The sequence below is a fragment of the Tauraco erythrolophus genome, chromosome 6 (assembly GCF_009769465.1).
Source record: "Tauraco erythrolophus isolate bTauEry1 chromosome 6, bTauEry1.pri, whole genome shotgun sequence".
NCBI classification, from domain to species: Eukaryota; Metazoa; Chordata; class Aves; order Musophagiformes; family Musophagidae; genus Tauraco; species Tauraco erythrolophus.
Window position 1 is genome coordinate 11765494 of NC_141470.1, and position 21093 is coordinate 11786586.

A 21093-nucleotide genomic window follows, 5' to 3' on the forward strand; every position below is an offset into this window, starting at 1 on the left:
TCCATCTGCCGAGGGGCTCGCTCTTCGCCCACTTGAGCACAAAGCCAACCACACTAGCTAAAGCGTTTGCGCTGAGCCATAGGGACCCAGGGGCTTTGGCCACCATTCAGGTGCTGCCTCGGGAATGCGGGGACTGAACAGCAGCAACAAAGCCCTGAGGAGGGGCGGCTGCGTCTTAAAATGGCCTCTCAGCCCCCTCTGAGAAGAGAGGCTTAGGGGGGCGCTGTCAGTCTGCGGCCGCCGGCTGCCCCCTACGCAGGGACCAACAGCCCGCAGAAGGGGCTGGGGGCACGGACGCCCCTCCGCAGGGCTGCCCACTGCAGCCGTCCCACCCACCGGGGCCTGCCGGCGGAGCCCCGCCGCCCCCTGGGGCCTCGCTGCGGCAGCGGCGGCTCCGGCTCTCCCCGGGGCTCAGGCCGGCTTCTCTGCGGCCGCCGCCGGGCGCCCCCGGTCGCTGCCTGGCTGTTTCATTCATGCTTTCTCCTTCACCATCTCCCTCTCCGGCTGAGGGGAAACGGGAGCGCGCGTGGGCGGCCGCTGGAAGGCTCCCTGTCAGTCAAGCGGCCGAGCTGAAAAGGCGGCGAGCGAGGGAGAAGGAGGGAGAACAGCTTTCCCGGGGGAGGGGGCGGCTGTTGTTGCTGCCGCTGCCAGCCTCGGAGCCCTTCCCGGAGGCATCTGCAGAGACGGGGTGGGGGGGAAAAAAGGAGGGAGCGGGTTTGCACCACAGACCTTTCCCGCCTCGGGGCGGGCAGGGCGGCTCCTCTCCTGCCCGCTCGTCACCTGTACCCCTTCCGCGCACACACCCACTCGGCGGCAACGGGGGTGCCCGGCGGCGGAGGGGTCCGTGCCCCCAGCGGAGGGGAGGCGGTCTGCGTGTACGTGTCTGCCGGGGGCTGCGGGGGCGGCGCGCCCCCGCCGCTCGCTGAGGGGCGAGCCCGGTCTGTGGCAATGGCCGGGGGGGGGGGGGGGGGTACGTGGCGCAGGGCGGGGGTCTCCCTCAGCTGTCCCCGAGGCTGGGGAACTTCCTGAGGCTGAGGGACGCTCCGTAGTCCCGGCACCGACCGCACCACTTTGGCGAGGGAGGGGTGCGAGGCGGTGTTGAGGAGAGGAGCGGGGCAAGTTGTGAGGGCTTGAACGCTTGTGAAGGTTTCGGGCGGGGGGCGGGCCGAGGCGGACAGGGCGCTCGGTAGCCGGGTGGGGAGGGGTGCGGGCGGCTGCCGGCGGCGGGAACGGGGAGGGCCGGTGCGGTGCGCAGTAGGGCTGGGGGAGAGGCGCGGCGTGTGCGGGCCCGCTGCCCCCCGCCGCGCCGCAGCGGGCGGCTGTGCCTTTGTGCTCCCTCCGCACCTGAGCGCCAGGCTGGGAGGGACGGCGCAGGTGGGGGCGGGCGCGGTAGGCAGCGGCGGCGGATCCTCGGAGCCGGGGAGGGGAGGTAAGGCTGTGCCGTGCTGCGGCGGCCGCCGCTCCCGGGGCTGCGGGGAGCGGCTGCACGGTGGGGGCTGCGCCTTCGGCCGGCGGCGGGGGCGGCGGGCAGGGCAGGTCCCTTGCTTGGCTTTTCCTGCAGTAGCTTCCCGTCTCGTTCTGCTGCACGGAGAGAAAGACGAAACAGCAGCAGCCCGGTTCCCCGGGGAAGGACGGGACTCGGAGGTGGGCACGCCGCATCAGCCCGGCCGATGCGCGGAGGGGCTGCGGGGCGAGGGGCTGGGGAGGGGGGAGCCGCCGGCGGAGCGTGCCCGCTCCCGCGGTCTCCACGCAGCTTCCCGTGAAGCTGCGAGGAGCGCTGCGGGCGGCCGGCGGCCCCGTTCCTCCGGCGCCGCTTACACCCGCCCGCCCGCTCCCCTCCCTGCCCTCCGCCAGCCGGTCGCGGGGCGCGGTGGCGGCGCGCACAAGGTTGGGTGCTGGTGATACGAATTTTCCCCGTTTTCCTTCGCCAAAGAGCACGCCAAGATACGCTGATGTATGTATGCGCTTAGCGGATCTCGTTTGGGAAGGACTGGGGGATTCGGGGGAGGCTGCTTTCAGACCGGCATGGTCGGTAGTCAACTACTGGCTGCTGTTAAAATTTTAGCAGCAGCAACAGCTTTGCGATGCTTTCCGGGAATGTTGTTGCCTTTGAGCTGGTGTGACGGGCAGCCCGCGGAGCACTGCCGCTTGCTACTAGATGGCAGTGCTGAGAGCAGGATAGGTGGCGTTGTAGGTAATAAAGTGCTGGGAAGCTGGAGACTTATGTGCAGCTGGATTTTGATGGAGTTCTGGCTTCATGTGTGCCCTGTGAGCGTATTTGTTTATTATTGTTTCGAATTTTACATATGGTTATCTTGTTACGCAAGTACGTTTTAGTCAGACTGCGATTCTTACGTTGTATATGAAAAGGAAAAAAAATTTAGTGGGTTAAGACTTTGTTACAGTGTTATTTCCAAAGTTTTTGAGGTTTAGATCCAGCTGCACTGGCTGCCACCTGATTGGCAAAGATTTACAGCTGAGGATCAGATCCTGGGCTTGTGTCAGACCTCTTTTTGTTTCATGTGTTGTTGTTACACTGAGGAAGCAATTTTGTTTGTTTGATAACGGTCTTTTGTTAGGCAGTTTGAGATAACTGTATGATTTATACAACAAAGCAGTTAATGGATCAAATTCAAACCTTGGATAGACCCAGAGCTCACCTTGATTTCAGCAGAAGTTGTGTGGTACATGACAGAGTGCTGAGTTTTACTGTGGAATATCTGAAGTAAAAATTTTCTCTCTACTTGCCCTATGCTTGTTTTCCAATTCGTTCCTCTGGAGTAGCAGAACGTAGTACTTTTGCCAATGTTTTCATTGATGTGTTTGAATTAGGGTTGTATACCTGAAGCCAAAGATTGTTCAGGGGCTCAATATGTGCTCATTGACAGAGAGAAAATTTAGCCTGCTGACTTGAACGTGAATAAAATGGACACTAGAACTCTTATTTTACATTCGCACAAAATGAGTCCCTGTGTTTTCAGTAGGTGTGTGCAGGAAGGTAAGCACGTCAGGTTCGTTTGTATAATTCATTTTGTTATGCTTGAATAGGTATTATTCATTGTAGTAGTATTGTTATTGGTTGGTTTCTTTTTTTTTTACATCTCATTTAGCACTATTGTTGTGATTTAAGGGCTGAGCTTTAAAATGTTTGTCACTCCACTGCAGAAAGAGTTGCCAACTGGATGTCACGCATGTAAAACTAGAACAAGAGCTGTTAAATAGCAAGACCATCAATTTAGTAACAATTTAGTGTGATAAATGGTAGAAAACACAAGAACACAAATCGGAATTATTATAGCACGCATCTTTTGATATTAATATTGATAAGATACATAGCATAAAAGCAAGTAAACACATTCAGCTTTCAAGTACCTAAACTGTTTTGAAATGGTAGAGCCGTTTTCTGTTATGCAGTTTATACTTAAAAAAACTAAGAGGAGGGAGAGAAGGAAAGTTATTTACAAGCATTTTTTTTTGTTTTCTGGATCTCAAAATTCCATTATATAGCAGGATGCTTTCTCAGTATCTGCTTTCTCAGTATCTGGAAAGGCAGATGTTGCTGCAGCAGGAGCAATTACACTGATTTGCAGCACAGGACATAAAAAAAAAAATAATTCTGACTTTCTGCCTCATCTAAAAAGATCAGCTCTGGTTTAGACTTGTCAACAGAAGAGATGAGATAGGGAAGTAAATTTGTCTAACAAAAGGAGTGAAGTTAAAGTACAATTTAAGAAATTTCTATTTCCAGAATAAAATGAGTAAACTTGTCTAACAGACTACATTAAAGAATTCCACTTGCTTGGCTTTACCACAAATTGTCCACAAACAACCCTTACCAGAAGCTAGGGAGTTTTCCTAGTTTTGTTGGTTGTTAGTTGCTTAACCAGATCACTCTGTCCTGTGGGACGTTGAGTCAAAAGGTAGGAGAGGCGGTGGAGACTGGAGCCCTGTAGGCTTTGGTAGAAGCAGCTTTCTGTATTGTAGCTTTTTGAAAGGTGTGACAGAATCCCGTCTTCACTAAAATCACTGGGAATTTTGCTATTGCAGTTCTCTTTTGGTTCGCTGCTTATCCTGTGTAGACCACAGCAAGTGTGATGGATGAGACCCGAGATTCAGCCTATGACAGGGCATGGGTTTTTGGTTTAAGCTGATATTTTAGAGAGTTTTAGTTTTCAGATATTGAGTGTTTCTACTTCAGAGGATATTTGAGACTCCCTGCAAACAGAACATGCAAGTGAAAGTTAAGAACTGAAGAACTGATTGCACTAAGTCATCTTTAGCAGAATAAGGCCAGAAGAGACGCGGAGTATGTGTATGTGTGCTACTGCAGTGGGTGAGCTGTGGTATTCAAGAAAGATGAGAGTCTTGAATGTCTCTGGAATGTGACAGGATTTTTTATCTCACTGTGAAGCTCAGACTCAGTAATTCTTTTTTGGCTCTTTTCAGACTCCTTCCTTAATGGTATGGAACCAACTTGACCTGTGATTTTTGAGCAACATTTTAAAGAGCTAGTATGGTGATAATTTGCATGTTAGAAGTTAGATTTGAGCTCCTGCGTTGCAAGACTCCTGATTTGTGACCAGCTAGAATTACAGTAAGTGGTTCTGTATGTTCTTGGTTTCTCTCTTTGCTTTTTTCCCCTCAACTCTTCCTTATTTAGTGATCTGCTGCATGTAACTTGATTCTTAACATGTTTAGGGCAGGAGCAGCCTTTCATAACTTGATTCAGTGGAGTTCAAATCCCTGTTTGCAGCTTTGAAACTACTGTAGTAGAAGGTAACAGTCTGACCCTGGTTTAAGGTCAAGGGTAGCTGCCCAAAATACTCAGTATTTTTAAGAGGTGAAAATCTAGCATTAGGAAAAATATTGTTTCTTGTTTTCTTTGTGACTCATATCTTAACTAGTTTTATTACTGTGGTTATGTGTATAACAGCTAAATATTGCAACCTTCTGCATTTTTATAACAATGCTGACCCGTGGGCACAACTGCATATGTTAAGGGGACTTCTTGTTTTTGACACAAACTCACTTAAGTTACAGGGAGGTTGTGATCTCCCTTATATAGGTAGCATCAGATAAACCCCTTCAGACTAGCCTTGTCAATCGTTGCGGTATAATAAAGCCATTTAGACCATCTCTTCTAAAAGAACTGAATATGTGATGCTGGGTTCAAATAGTGTTGAGTGCTAGAAAGGGTGCAAACTGCATGTAGTATCTTTTTATGTGCATGAATTTGTTTAGGATGATACCTATGTTCATAATCCTGTGTGTGCAAACTTGGTACTTCTGGATGTGCCAGGGGTTCAGACAGATTTTGAAAGGTTCAATGAAAAGTTACTAACAGCTGCAGTGTGCAGAGCCTGCTTGCTAGTTTTGCCCGCTGTCACACACAGAGCTAACATTTCGCTATCCAAACTGATGTCTGTGTGCATATACTGCTTCATCAAACTGCATAAACTATGGCACAGCTAGTCTTACGCTGCTTTTTTAAATCTTTCAAATGTTGTAATTCATACGTCACTAGAATTGTTCCACCGCTTGTTTGTCCACAGATTATGTTTCATTAAAAGTGCTGATGAGCACCCAGGACTCTGAAGACAGCAGTTTTGTGCAAGATAAGAATGTTCCTTAAAGAAGCTGATGGAGGATAGAGCTCCAGAGTTCCTGGCAGACACTGACGGCATAAGATGGCACCGTAGTCTAGTCTGAAATTGTAAGTCTTAAGAGGGACTAAATGTCCTTGACTTTACAAGAAGTTATTGTACCGAAGAAACTTAATAGTGGGCTAGAGTCTGCTTTCGGGACTTGTGTAGATGCACTTGTTTCTGTGCAGTTACACTAATATGGCTATGAAGCAACTAGGTTTTCTCTACATGTGAGTGTGAATTGAATCCTTCTACATTAGAGAAAGTAATTTTGTTTACCCTGGTGAACCTGAGATCTGCCCCATCGTTTCTGAACTACCTTGTTTCTAGCACTGCTAGGAAATCTACAAAATGAATGGTGTGAGCTTTACAGCATGACTGAAACTACTGGTTCCAGAGGAGTATCCATTTTGAAAGCTGTGTGTTCCAAAGATGTTAGTTTATTTGTAGAAGGCCTGAACCTATGGTTGACAAAGGTCATGAAACCACTGCTGTTGTGAGATATGCAAAATATTTCATATGAATGATGTCCATATCCTTGCAAAGTCTTTTTTTTTATCACTATGGCTTTTTGCAGTGTGGGGCCCTGTCAGTAGGGAACAGGTTACAGGTCAGGAGGCTAGGACACTGAAACTGTGTATTATGCCTCGAAATACATTATGCAGTTGTCACTCCAATGTTAATTCAAAAATAACACTATACTTGTCAGATATAAGATTGATAACTGCTCCGGGGGGGGGGGGGGGGGGGGGGGGGGGGGTAATATCAATGTTAGTGGATATTTAGTGGATAAGTCAAGTGAAAATTAGATTTTTCAAATTCAGAAAGTGGAAGAATCTTACCTCCAGCTTCCATTTCCTTTCACCTTCATTAATAGTTCTTGTAAGGAACAGTAAATACAGAAAGCAATCTTGCAAAGTACGTTTCTATTTATAAGTAGGAAGTGATCAAATCCTGTCATTCATTTCTGTGTGACCCTGAGAGATGCAGGAGATGATGTATTTCATTGGGAAATAGAGGTCTAATTTCTATGTGGAAATTTGCTGATGTTAGTGGACCAAGCTTATTTTCCACACATGCACACCTCTTCCAGAAACAGACTGTGAACATGGAAATATTCAGAATGGCTATTTTGGTAGGTACCCCTTTGTAGACAGACTCTCGGATATAAATTACTGTTGCAGAAGTTGGTGGAATCACATCTAAACCTAAAGGAGAATAAAACAACAAAAGAATCCTAATAACAATGCAAGTTGAAGTGTGACACAAGCATGAAGATCTTCAAAGTACATGTGCTTTAGTAAAGATACGTATTTTCGTCTGTAAACTCTATATGAGAAGTTAAGGTTAAATGTCCTCTTAGATATCTACTCCCTTGTTTGTTCTGTATCTGTACAGTGAACAGAATACCTGCTGTTTAGAAGAATACTTTCCATATACAGTTGTGGCTCTTTATTCAGGTAATAATGCATCTTGTATTACTAGTGCAGCAGAGGAGTGACTCTGTGACGTTCGTTACTTCTCAAAATGCATGTTTACTGAAATCAGAGTTATACCTAGAAACGACCATCTCCCCAGATCCGGTGAGTTCTCTGTGTGTCTGGAGATGTATACCCTTCACTCTAATGCAAGGGGTACGTGTAAAGGTAACTTGCATTGTCATTAAGAATTAGATGTTGAAAATTGGTGTAAGAGTACCATCGATCTCTCAACTTAAGTCAGTAAAGTATAAAATTCTTTGAAATAAATGGCAAAGGAGCAGACATGGGACAGGGGGGCTGTCAAAGAATGCGAAGCAACAAACAAGATACTTAAAGGAAATTGTCCTTTAAAAAAAAAGTTATTTGTAGAAATTTTGGTAAAAATCAGTGGTTTAGATTTTCTTTGTAATACATGAGTTGGAAGTTAGTTTTTCATGTCAAGCTTCTAAGTATTTGACAGTGGAGTATTTGCACTGTGGGACAACATCAACCTAAGAAATCATTGCAAATGAGAGTCAAAAGAAGTATTACAACAAATTCAGTGGTGACCTGTGAGTTAAAAATTCTAAAATTGTGATTGAAGTTAAATTTAAATTGAAAATTTTTTAGAAAAGAATGTTTTTATTGAGGAGATACAGAATCGTAGAATGGTTTGAGCTGGAAGGGATGTTAAAGATCATCTAGTTCCAACCCCCGTGCCGTGGGCAGGAACACCTTCACTAGATCAGGTGGCTCAAAGCCTCATCCAACCTGGCCTTGAACAATTCCAGGGATGGGGCATCCACAACTTCTCTGGGCAACTGTTCCAGTGTCTCAGCACCCTCATTGTAAAAATTTCTTCCTTGGATCTAATCAAAATCTCTCCTCTTTCAGTTTAAAGCCATTGCCCCGTGTCCCATCGCTACACACACCCTCATAAAAAGTCCCTCTCCAGCTTTCCTGTAGGCCCCCTTTAAGTACTGGAAGGCTGCAATAAGATCACCCCGGAGCCTTCTCTTCTCCAGGCTGAACAGCCCCAACTCTCAGCCTGTCTTCATAGGAGAGGTGTTCCAGCCCCCTGATCATCTTCGTGGCCCTCCTCTGGACCCGCTCCAGCAGCTCCATGTCCTTCTTGTGTTGGGGACTCCAGTGCTCAACACAGTACTGCAGATGGGGTCTCACGAGAGCAGAGTAGAGGGGGAGAATCACCTCCCTTGACCTGCTGGCCACACTTCTTCTGATGCAGCCCAGGATATGGCTGATTTTCTGGGCTGCCAGCACCTGTTGCTGGCTCATGTCAACCTTCTCACCAACCAGCACCTCGAAGTCCTTTTCCTCAGGGTTGCTCTTGATCCACTCTCTGCCCAGCCTGTATTTGGGGTTGGGATTGCCCCGAATCGTGTGCAGGACCTTGCACTTGGCCTTGTTGAACTTCATGAGGTTCTCACAGGCCCACCTCTCCAGCCTGTCAAGGTCCCTCTGGATGGCATCCCTTCCCTCCAGTGTGTCAACCACACCACACAACTTGGTGTCATCTGCAAGCTTGTTGAGTCTGCACTTGATCCCACTGTCCATGTCGCCGACAAAGATATTAAACAGCACCTGCCCCAGTACTGACCCCTGAGGAACACCATTTGTCACTGGTCTCCACTTGAACATCAAGCTGTTGACTGCAACTCTCTGAGTGTGACCATCCAGCCAATACGTTGTCCACTGAGTGGTTCATCTGTCAAATCCATATCTCTCCAATTTAGAGACAAGGATGTCATGCAGGACAGTCAAATGCTTTGCACAAGTCAGGTAGATGATGTCAGTTGTCATGTACCTTAGCACAGTTTCCAGGAGGATCTGCTCCATGATCTTGCTGGGCACAGGGGTGTGACTGACTGGCCTGAGTCTTCCTTTTTTCCCTTTTTAAAGATGGGGACTATGTTTCCCCTTTTCCAGTTGGTGGCAACTTCACCGGGCTGCCACGACTTCTCCAATATGATGGATAATGGTTTAGCAACTCCATCTGCCAGTCCAGGACCCACAGATGCATCTCACCAGGTCCCATGGACTTGTGCACCTTCAGATTCCTTAGATAGTTTCAAACCTGATCTTCTCCTACAGTGGGTGGTTCTTTTTTCCCAGTCCCTGCCTTTGCCTTCTATGACTTGGGGGGTGTGACTAGATCACTTGGCCAGTGAAGACTGTGGCAAAAAAGTCACTGAGTACCTCAGTCTTCTTCATATCCCGGGTAACCAGGTCTCCTGTTTCCTTCTGGAGAGGGCCCACATTTTCCCTAGTCCTCTTGTTATCACTGACATATCTACAGAAGCTTTTCTTGTTGCCCTTGGTGCCCCTGGCCAGATGTAATTATCTCAGGGCTTTAACTTTCCTAACCTGATCCCTGTCTGCTCAGACAATTTCTCTGCATTCCTCCCAGGCTACCTGTCCTTGCTTCCACCCTCTGTAGGTTTCCTTTTTGTGTTTCAGTTTGTCCAGGAGCTCCTTGTTCATCTGTGCAGGCCTCCTGGTGTTCCTGCCTGACTTCCTCTTTTTTGGGATGTACGGTGTCTGACCTTGGAGGAGGTGATCCTTGAATATTAACCGTCTTTCTTGGGCCCTGTTTTTCCCCAGGACGTCATCCCATGGTACTCTACCATGCAGATCCCTGAAAGGCTGAAGTCTGCTTTCCTGAAATCCAGGGTAGTGAGCGTGCTGAGCACCCTCCTTGCCACCCTAAGAATCTTGAACTCCACCATTTCATGGTCACTACAGTCAAGGCTGCCCTTGAGCTTTACATTCCCCACCAGCCCTTGCTTGTTGGTGAGAACAGGGTCCAGCATAGCACCTCTCCTCGTTGGTTCCTCTATCACTTGGAGAAGGAAGTTATCAATGCATTCCAGGAACCTCCTTGATTGCTTATGCCCTGCTGTGTTGTCTGTCCAACAGATACTGAGGTGGTTGAAGTCCCCCATGAGGACCAGGGCTCGTGAACGTGAGGCTGCTCCTGTCTGTCTGTAGAGGGCCTCATCCACTCAGTGTTCCTGGTCAGGTGGCCTGTAGCAGACCCCCGCTGTAACATCACCTGTCCCTGTCCTCCCTTTAATCCAGACCCATAAACTCTGTCAGCTCCTCATCCATCCCCAGGCGGAGCTCCACATCTTCCAGCTGGTCTTTGACATAGAGGGTGACACCTCCTCCTTAACTCCCTTGACTGTCCTTCCTAAAGAGCCTCTGTCCTTCCATTCTGACACTCTAGTCATAGGATTCATCCCATCACATCTCCATGATGCCAATAAGATCATAACCCTGCAGACGTACACACGTCTCTAACTCCTCTTGTTTATTTCCCATGCTGTTTGTGTTTGCCTGGAGGCATTTAAGTTGAGCCTCCAATGAACCTGATTCCTGGCTGGAGTGGCTGGAATTCCTTTCTGCTGCTCTTCAGGTGCTCTCAATATAATTCTCAAATATAATTTGGAATGTTTTGATTACCTTCAGTTATTTCATCTATACTTCCTTTTGGGTAATTTTTTTTTCTTAGCCTACCAATATTATTTAGATATTATTTCCGGTATTCTTAGATGCAGAAACTTGAAACCTTCACACCTTAAATCACGCCTTCCAGGACCATTTGTATTTACTAGTACTAGGTTTGTGCATACCTTCTTTCGTTATTGAAACTACAGCATGCTACTCGTGTTACCGTTTCATGTATGTTTCAATTCTCTGCTGATTTCACCTCTTAGCAGGGGAGGCTTAGATGAGTTTAGATGATTAACTAATTTGAATTAATATATACCTCACTTTCAAAATGAGGTTGTATCTCATTTTTTCCCTAATTGCACACCCTAGAAAGTAGCAATCCTTGTAGTTTCTACCCTGAGAGACGAACATTTCCTTTTTCCCTGCGGATAGTTGCTACTCTCCTTCAGTGGGAGAACATACTCTGTTTGTAACACCAGTGATATCATGAGCCTTTAATGGTTTCTAAGAGTTTGTCAGGAAATAAAAATGCTGACTTTTAATAAAGATGGAGAGAGCTTTTTCAGATATCCTTTAATACCAAAACTACTGAGAAAAGCTCAGAATTTTACATGGTGAGGGTATTTGTTCTGAACTGTATGTCTCAGGTGCTATAAATAATAACTATTTTCATAATAGATGACTTGCAGTCTGTAAAAGCAGGTCATTCCAATTACTATCTTCCTTCTCTTCCTGCTGCTTCAATGGCAGGAGATTTTTAGCAATCAACAACATTGCAGATTTTTTTTAGGTGGAGGTGAATGCTTTATGGATGTGAGATAAAGGGAGGGGTCCACTGGAGCATAACAAGCTTTGGATCCTTTTGGAAGGCAGGATTCAAAAAACTGAAGTGGGCTAAAGCAACAGTAGCTAGCTGGTTTTTTGGTGGTGTGTTTTTTTTTTTTTTTAGTGGGCAGATACTTACTTAATTTCAGTCTTAAAGAAGGGTTGTTTTTTGTAGCCCCGTTCCTGCCTTTCACCAGTTTGCCAGGATCACAGCTGGGCTTCACATTCTAAGTGACCAGTAAGGGGATAGGGAGAAGAGGAGTTGAGAAGTTTCTTCTTTGGTTGAGAAAAATACAGGGGAACAGAACAGTCCATTGAACCTGCTCACTGATTCCAACTGGTCTTCGAAAATTGAGCTGTCACAAGCAGTCCATGGGTTGTAGGTTGACAGTTGCCGCGTTCAGCTGTGGTGACAACACAAGCACCAGAAGCTTTTCCAGATAGCCACTCTGGAGACCTATTCTTACAATGCCGCTATTGAGTAGCTACCTACTCAAAAGACAGGCAGTTGGATGTCCCTGAATGCATTCCATGTGTTTCTCAATCAGTAATCAAATTTTGCATCTCATAATGGTGTCTTGTACTTGACCAAAATTTGGGCTATTTAAAATACAGGTATATGCTCCCTTCAAATAGTAAGGAAGGTAGACTATTGCAGACCTACTAGTGGTAGTGAGAGTTCTATGGGCTTGAGATTTTGTTTTTCTCCACTCTTGCAAGATTTAGGTCACACTGTTTAGGTCAGGTCACTTAGAAGCAAGCAAGGCATCTTGATTCAGCCTCTGTAAGAGAGTACGTGTTTTGCCAGAGATGTTTGAAGCATTCCCTTGGCTATATGATACCACTTTTCAATTTACTGTCAGTTCACTGAATTACACTTGCCTGTTTGGGTTTTTTTTTTTTTTTTTGAGGGGGTTCTTTTTTTTTAATACCAGTAAATAAAATATGCTTGATGTTTGTTGTTTTTTTTTTTTTCTAGCATTATCCAGAGATTCTGGGAAAGGGAATCCATTTTATTCATCAGGCAGTACATTTTTTTTTTTCTGATGGTTTTGCAGAGCCTGTTTTACTTCTAGGAACAGAGACTTGTGGCTTCCTCCCTGTACCTTGACTAGTTGAGTATGACTAGATTTGTTTATTTTCTTTTCCAGAACATCTTCCATTTGGTACTCCAACAACATCTGTTCCCTCATTTTCAGTCTCAGTAACAGCGCGTATTACCAGCCTGGGGCTGGCTGTAGCTGTCTCCTTTCGGAGCAGAGCCTCCCTTGCCAGTACAGATCGCTGCCACCATTCCATGGCCAAAACATTCACTCCTTAAGTTTGAGAACAGCAAGCCAGAGAGGTGGAATAATTTATCTAATTGACTTGTTTCAGTCCTCTTCTAAACATGGAAATCAAAGCCTGCAAGCACTCCTAAGATGAAACATTGGCACAGACGTGATCATTTCTGTGAAACTGCAGATGTGAATACTTTGTATTGAAGCTGCTGGGAGCTTTGTGAATTATTGTAACAAATCCTGTGACTAAAAGGCATGTAATGGCTGTTTTATTCTGCTGGTGATTGCTTCCGCACTTCAGAGCCTGTTTAGAATGACCACATAATTAAAATAGTTAATTGGACGGGGACTTCTCCCATCCTTACATGATGTTGACTTGCGCTGACATACATGAAGAGTTGAGTGCCCAAATGCTGTGTGTATTTTAGCCCGTTATTTATTGTCTTTAACCATGTTTTCAGATCCTTAAGCACTCTGTGACAAATTACTGCAAGCATGGGTAACATTCTCTGCGCTATGTACGTTTTATGACATTATATGTTTTTTTCCCTGAAGTAGGCACTGCCATTTGTTGTTAACTTTGATCTCTTTTGAGCTTTAAGCATCATGTACAATAATGTATGTCCTGAACATTTTAGGAAAAAACATTGTCTTTGTCCCTTTGAATTTCATATGTGCTTCCTGGCACCCTAACCCCTCAAAATCCAGATTGGAAACACAGTAGATCTTGCTACTGAATATAGTTCTGGCCATTTGCCAGAGTTCTGTGTGTTGCCAGTGGGCAGCAGATCACAAGTGGAGACTCAGTGCTCTAAAGTTTTGTAGTGATGCTAGATAATAAGAGAACCAGCAATTAAGCAACAATATTTATTATCTGCAGCATATTCTGTGCAGCTCAGAACATCAGTTTTCAGTCTGTTACCCTTGAGTGGATTAAATTACGTTATATTAGCTTGCATTAGATTAAATTGAGAACTGTTGCTTTGTGTTAGTCCTGGGCATGACTTTAATGTTACATAAAGGTTTTTTAACACAAAAAAAAAAGTGCCAGTGATAAGATACTGATTCAGGCATAGTGCTCTTTCCTGAGTTTGGACGGAGGAGACCATTACCTGTGTATCCAGGATTTAGAAAAAGGTTCTCTTCTGCTTGGCAAGCTTACTTAAAAGTCAAGTCCTGCTAAAACTATCTCTGGCTTTTCTGTGCTCTGTCACAGTCTACTGGCATTTATCTGGTGGCCTGGGATTTATAAAGCTGTGCCTGTGAGATTGCTGATTACACTGGGAAGAGAAGGCAGTCCAAAGCTAGCTGGAATAGTGTCTGCTGTCGTTTGGGAATTTGCTTTAGTAAGGCATCCCACTTACTCCCTCGTTTGTTGATACTGAATAGAAGTAGAAATTGAGATTAGATCCCTAAGCTGATTTACTGTCCTTGAAACCGGATGTTTGTTCCAGTTTGGAATATAGTGTTTCCTATCTGTGTCTACAATTCATTTTTTTCAGCTGATACCAATCTCTGCTGCTCTGTGCCTGACTCTCATCCTTTCCATCTGTGTCTCTCACCTCTCCAGCCCAAGTGTCATCTCCTCCAGCTATGTATTTCTCTCTTTCTCTCACAAAGAGCTGAGTAACCTTCTGCCACAAAGGCTTCAAACCAAGGAAGTGCAAGCTGCCCTTTTTGTCCTCAACATCCTCTCAGATTAGCAGCTTCTGTTTGATGTTATCCAAGTATGAAAGAAGCAGCTTTTCCCCAGAAGCTATAGAATCACCTACATTCATAATTTCTGAAGACACAACATGCAGCAAGTTGCCCATAAATCCAGTGAACAGCTTAGCTGAGAGAAGTCTCTGTTTAGCATAAAATTAGTGGTGACTGAGTGCTTCCGCAGAAACAAGTAGCCAAGGCAAAAAAATATGAGCAATAATGAGAAGGAAGCTCCAAACCTCTGGAGAGCTAACCACCTGTGTCAGCTAAAGTTCATCGAAGGGGTTCAATATGTGATGACCTGAAGATGAACACACCCTAGATAATTAAAGATGATGTATAAGTAGCTAGAATCAGAGAGGTTATATAGAAATTACTGCATGCAGCTGCTTCAGATATTTTTGTGTTTCGTTTTTCCTCATGTTTACCAGTGTTGCTTTAACATAGTAGTTGGTGTGCCATCTAACATGAATTTTGGGGAAAAAAATTATTCTATTTTTATGGCTTTTGAATTGAGGAGATACTGTGAGGTAGGTTAGGATATGATACGGCACTTCTGTGATTTCTTTAGTCCTTTTGTTACTATGCATTGTGTGTTTGTCCTTAAGCAAAGTGTTCAGCGCGTTTGGAAGGGATAAGGATTTCCAGTAAGTTTTGAGAGCTAATGACAATTTTTCACATGTTGATAACAGTCTTCTAGATCCTGAAATACCAATAACAGCAGTGGTATCTTGTAGATCTTATTTAGATTTGGACAAAAAGCCTTTGAAGAGTGTTCGTGGTTAACTTTGCTTTCATGACATTCAGTATCCTTGGGATCAAGTTAATTACTGACTATTAGCCTAGAATGTTATCAGCTGATAATGGACTGACTGCTGAAATTTCCCTGTCAGTAACAGAAGGGGAGACATACATAATGCCTTGTTTGTAAGAGACTTTATGGTGGACTGACATGAGCTGATGGCCACCATTACAGGATACATGAAAGAATCATTTGCTTCTGCTTTTTGTTTCTCTTCTGCAACTGATTGTTATGGACATCATGCTCTCTGATTCTGAGAACACAGCAGGTATTTGGAAATACAATCTCAAAACCAGTATTGGTCCTGAAAAACGCCACATTAATCCATCAGTTTCTAGGCCATTTCGTGAAATATTGAACTTAAGCATTGCGTCTACTTGCTTGTGATTGTCAACTTTCTTCATTGGTTGCCGCATGATTTTAGAAGCTGATGCTTCAAAAGTTACCAGAGCAGAAATCTGAGATCCTGCTAACAAGTCAGTCTAGATAAAAGCCTTGCTTGCTAGTTATAGTGATTTACATGATATTGGTCCTTTGTCCTAGAGAAGCATATTTCTCCCACTGTTCAAGATCTGGTCTCAGACCTTGGATCAGTGTAAGTTTTAAAGCTGTTCTGCTGTGCTAATCTCCTATTGCATCGTTTTGGAGCTGTTAATTGATGATAATTTTGAATGTTTAACCCATTTTGTTTGAGGATTTCTAAACCTTTTTCTGGCAGACTGTTTCTTAGTGACACTGGTTGATGTGGGGAGTGGTTTTGGGAAAGCAAAGGGATTGGAAGGCAAAGAAGCTTTTTCTCTTTTGCATCTTTTCTGTGCAATGATGCCATGACAAGCAAGGGCTGGAAAGGGTGAATGTGATTGTTCCTATCCCCCTCTGCACCTGCCAGGCGTTCATATTTGCGGAATATGATGCAGAAGCAGAGCCCCATCTGCCGATGTTCCCCTTTGCGTGAGATAATTCCTTAAAGAAGGGGCTTTACATAAATCACTTTGCTGACCTGTGTTTCTGTGTATATACCATATCATGTCTGTGGGTGTGTTGTTAACTGCTGCACAGAAAAGGAAAAACAAGAAACCAAGTCAATGCTAGAGCTGGAGAAACTAAGCACTCCATTTAATAGCATGCAAGTCAGTATTTCTCAGTAAGGTTTGCCATCTTCACAAAACTCATACCAAGATAACTTCATAAGTTACCCCAAAATGAAGCTTAATTCCTCTTTGTGTTGAACTTGATGGCTGAAATCTCCCAGATGGTGGGTAGAGGGAACAAGATTGGACTACATGGATTGGTGATGGCTTGCAGGCTGTGAAATTTCAAGTCTGTACAAGCATAGGTATTTTTTCTGTCTGAAAAGATCCTGATACCCTGCTGGGGGGCAAAAGCTCCTATTCTGTTTTTATTTGAAGTGGTGTCTAGGGAGAGGAAAACAGTATTGGCAGCAGCTTCCTTTGCTTTGAGCATTATGTCTGTATGCTCCCTAGAGAACTCATTAATTTTTTAAGGCTGTGGCAGCAATAAGCTAAATGGATGCAGTAGTGATACACTGATGGTTTGAGGTGCTGCATTCATCCTTTTAGGATAACCAGTTCTGCTCCCTTCAGTGATGTGTGGCACCCCAAGGTCAATGGGGCAATTTAACCTGAGAAGGCGGCTATGTGGCAAACAGGAAGATGCCGTTTGGTACAGTGGTAGAAACAAGAAGACTGTTCTCTTTCTAGAGCCTTGTCTGCTCTCTGATCTAATCCTTCTTAAGATTGATTTACCATGCTAGTCAACTCAGCCTGTTTGTAGAAAGGTAGGAATTATTCAAGAAAGTCAGGTTCACTGTGGTTTATGCTGGGGAGACAACAGGGTGTGAAAGACAAGGTTCTGAGTTTCCATATGGTTTCTAATCAGTAATTGCTAGTCAGGATTAGTGTCTTGATTGTTGACTTACAGGGTCTTAATGTTGTGAATGGATAAGCTTTTCAAACTAGGATACATTAAGAGTGGTCATGTTTATATGTATCTGTGTATACATACATGGATATATGGCCCTTTTGTAGCTTTTAGTGTCCAAATGCTTGATACAATTAAGTAAAATTAAGACAATACTGTCTTAATGTGTGAAGTCTTATATCAGACACAGTAGGGAGCTCCTGAGTCCCGACTGAGGACCTGAGTAGTTATACCCAGCTTCCTCTCAAAGAAAAGCCATAACAGATTGCCACTGCCTTTTGAGCTACCACCCTGGACTCCAGAAGAAACAAACTGTTTTTCCCATGAGTTGTTGCTTCAAAGGGGTTGTAATCAATGCTGAGCTGGCAAACCCCAAGCAGGGGAGGCTGTGGCATGGCCCTGGGAACTTGATACCATTTTACTGTCACCTGGACACACAGTCACAATGTGTGGGGCAGGATAAAAGTGGGATCCTCCCATGCCCCACTGCCAGTTTGCTGGGATTCACAAGTGGGACAGACCTGACTGCATCCAAGACCTCAGAAACTCTGAAAGCTGTTCTTGAGCAGATGTGCACCTCTGCAAAGGTAACAGAAATACTGAAGGATACAGAGTAGGGTATTACAGGACATTTAAGGGCATCAGTGCCTGGGCCTCAGGACAATGAAGGATGGAGGCAGTCAGCAGGTGGGCCTCTGTTTGAGACTGAAACCATTCACTGGCTTTGCTTTGACTTTACTGTCCTTATTTTAACTTTACTGCCCTTACTTTAGTACTGAGATCACTTACTGCAGACTCGGATGATCATGAAGTGCCTCTGTCCGCTCCATCCAGACTTTCTTAACATTGTCTAATGCCGCTTCCCCTCCTTGCTGCTGCGATCCATTTCTAGGAATTAGAAGTCAGAGCCATGCATTCTGCTCCAGCTGATGGGCTTGGAAGCTGTAGGAGCTCCAAATTTGATACTATATATTTCTAATTAAAGAAACAATGCCAAGATACTGTGAAATACACCACATATAGGCTGCCCAGGGAGGTGGTTGAGTCCCCATCCCTGGATGTGTTTAAGAAAAGGGTGGATGAACTGCTTAAGGATATGGTTTAATGGGAGATTAGGGACGGTTGGACTGGATGATCTCTAAGGTCTTTTCCAATCTATGAAATCTATGAAATATAAACATCAAGGGGAGAGTAATGCTCCATCTAATGCAAAGTATATTCTGTGTGTAAAGCTCTTATACATATGGTATATTTCATCATCTTTGGAAGTTTGTAGTGCTTATCTTCCTGACTCTGGACTGTAGACATCATCAGCCTGTGATGGAAGCAGGATCAAGCTCTCTAAACCAAGAATAACAAGAGCAAGTACAGATGGACTGTGATCCAGACCCCAGAAAGAGCTAAGTGCTTTAACGCCCATTGGTATAAATGAGTACTCAGACACTGGTAATCCCTCATTCTTTGGGAGGATGCTAACCACCCATATGTCCCACTGAGATCAGTCAAAGACATGCGCCACCTCCAGGATTTGGCCTTAAATACCTACCAAAGTGTTCTCTGCTTTTGGAACTTGAAATGGTTCCAAGCTTCCCCTCCCCCCCCACCCCTTTTAAAATTTATTTTCTAATTAAAACATGAAATCCAATCTACCCTGATACTGACACTTTCTTACCACCTCCCTCCCCAAGTCTGTCTTCCTGGGCTGGAACCCTGTATATCATGTTTCAGTAAGTTTCAGGATTGTTTTGCTAACATATAATTAGGAATTTATGATGTAAATGCTGACACAACCTTAACTGGCCTATTTCAAATGTGACACTATTAATTAAGGACTCTCTAGGGTGCAGTATGCTCCTTGGTGGAGTAGCTTCCTGGAAATTTGATGGCAGTTTGCAAATTGGCATCCAATTTTGGTTTTAGTCTATGTCTTCCTATTATACAAAGCAATTTTTATTCTGATAATGTGAGAGATGTACTTGACTTAACGCTCTTTGAACTTTACAAATGCTGGAAACCATGGGCATGCTCATGCCATATGCTTTTCTATTATGATGCTTGCTCATAAGCTGATCAGGCTGTTTGATGGGAGACTCAATGCTGAGAGATCATGAATCCACACAAATATTTAACAGCAAAACAATCTTCAGAGCGATATTGCACGAGAGCAGAAGAAAATATTCCAAAATGAAGTAGAGCTCTGCAACATCCTTATGAATGCATGAAGATTGTGCTCTGAGCTTGCTGGGTCACCTTGAGTAACCCTATCAACCCCACTTATGGCATGAAACAAAGGAATAGCAAGAAGATTCTGGACTCCTTCAGACAGCAAGTTCCTGCAAAGGATGAAACTGGGTGAGGCAGTTAGGATCTGCAGCATGAACATAATCATCAGCGGAATGAGATAGGAATGTGTCCAGTTCTTTCAAAGTTAGGCTGGTGTGGGGAGCCTTAAAGTTTGCTTAAAAAAAAATCCGCATGCGAATGAGTTTGATGGAGGTTCTTAATGTGAACTTAAACCATCTAGCAAAAGTGGCTCTAAGTATCTCTCCATAATGTTTCCACAAACCCTTTGACAAGCTCTCTGGACATATGTTGAATTCAGAATTACAGCACTTGCATTTGTACGTGGCCTGTAATCTGTTTCTGCTCTTTGTTACTTACGATCTGTACTCCAGCTCACTCAGAAGCATACAAGCATTTCCATACCTGAATCAACTTAGAATTTCATGAGCAATGCTGCACTACTTGAATTGAGATTCATGTGGGTGGGAACGGGCATTATATCATTTTAATCCAGCAGTTAGCTTGAGGGGGAAGTGATGGCTGCGCAGAGATGGGGCTGCAGAGCTGAGTAGAGTGAGCAGAAGGGCAAAGGGCTCTGTGGCAGGACAATAACTCCTTTTTCATATCAAATTTCTTTGATGCAGCTTCAGTGTATATCACATAGGGCAGTGCTGACCACCAGAAGGCCTTTACCACCTCTTTGCCCTCTTAGAAAGATGACCTTGAAAGACTTAGGTGGGTTTTGGCAGGGTTGTGAGACTGGACTCAAAACTGCACTTTGTAGATCTGATATTCTTAATAAGAGTCCTAGGCAGAAGAATGTAGTAATTTTGATGCTTGCCGTTGTGCTTCATGAAATCCAGTGAGGGAATTATCTTTACTGCCTGAAGACTGAGAGCTGAGGAGGATATTGTGACCACTTGTAGTGACTGTCTCTGTAGCAGGGTTTTTGTCTGTTATGTGGGAGGCTTAGGTTTCATCAGAGTGGAGAATTTAATTTCCCCATTTCACTGAGGTTAGATTTTTTTCAGAAATTTAGCTCTGTGTACCTTGCAGAATCTCCAGGAGAGCGCAGCTGATTTGTGTTGAGACAGATCTCCCACACTGCTGTGAAAACAAGTGCACAAACTCAGAGTAGCTGGGTGTAAATCTGAAGTAACTGTCATGGAGATTGATGTTCTCTCTAGGAGTTAATCTAGATTTACATCAGGATAACTGTGACCAGAATCTCTCAGAATTCATCTTTGCTAGACTTCAGTAGCTCACTAAATTAATCGCTAATTAACTTGAGATGGTTGATTTATTGTGGATGCTTCCCACATATTTCTTCTGTCTTACCATCATAGAATTTAAAGACAGAGCTCCACTAGGTTAGACCAGATCCTACCTATTCTGAACTCCTACTAGCCAGAAGCTGTTCCCTTCAGCTAGATACTAACACACTGAGCACAGTCAGCACGCATTACACCAAAGCACTGCAGTCCTCAGGGATCCAAACTTTTGCTCATTGAGGGCAAAACCAGCAGAGACATGGCAGCCTGTGTTGCCTAAGGTGCGTAAAATAAGGAATGGGTTAGAGGAGGTCCTGCAAGGTGGTCCTGGACTACCCTCAAAGGCTGGCCTTGCCAGTTTCTGCAGTGGAGTGGGGCAGCATGAGACTTCTCCTTGACTTAAATACA

General features: G+C 44.6%; 1 protein-coding gene across 1 annotated transcript in view; it reads left to right on the forward strand.

Annotated features, from left to right (window-relative positions):
- The first annotated feature begins 473 nt into the window (after window positions 1-473).
- PTPN5 (protein tyrosine phosphatase non-receptor type 5) overlaps window positions 474-21093 on the forward strand; it is an 89664-nt gene continuing 69044 nt past the window's right edge. The window contains exon 1 of the mRNA XM_086613238.1: window positions 474-908. The gene's annotated coding sequence lies outside the window, so the exon portion shown is untranslated. The remainder of the gene's footprint in view (window positions 909-21093) is intronic.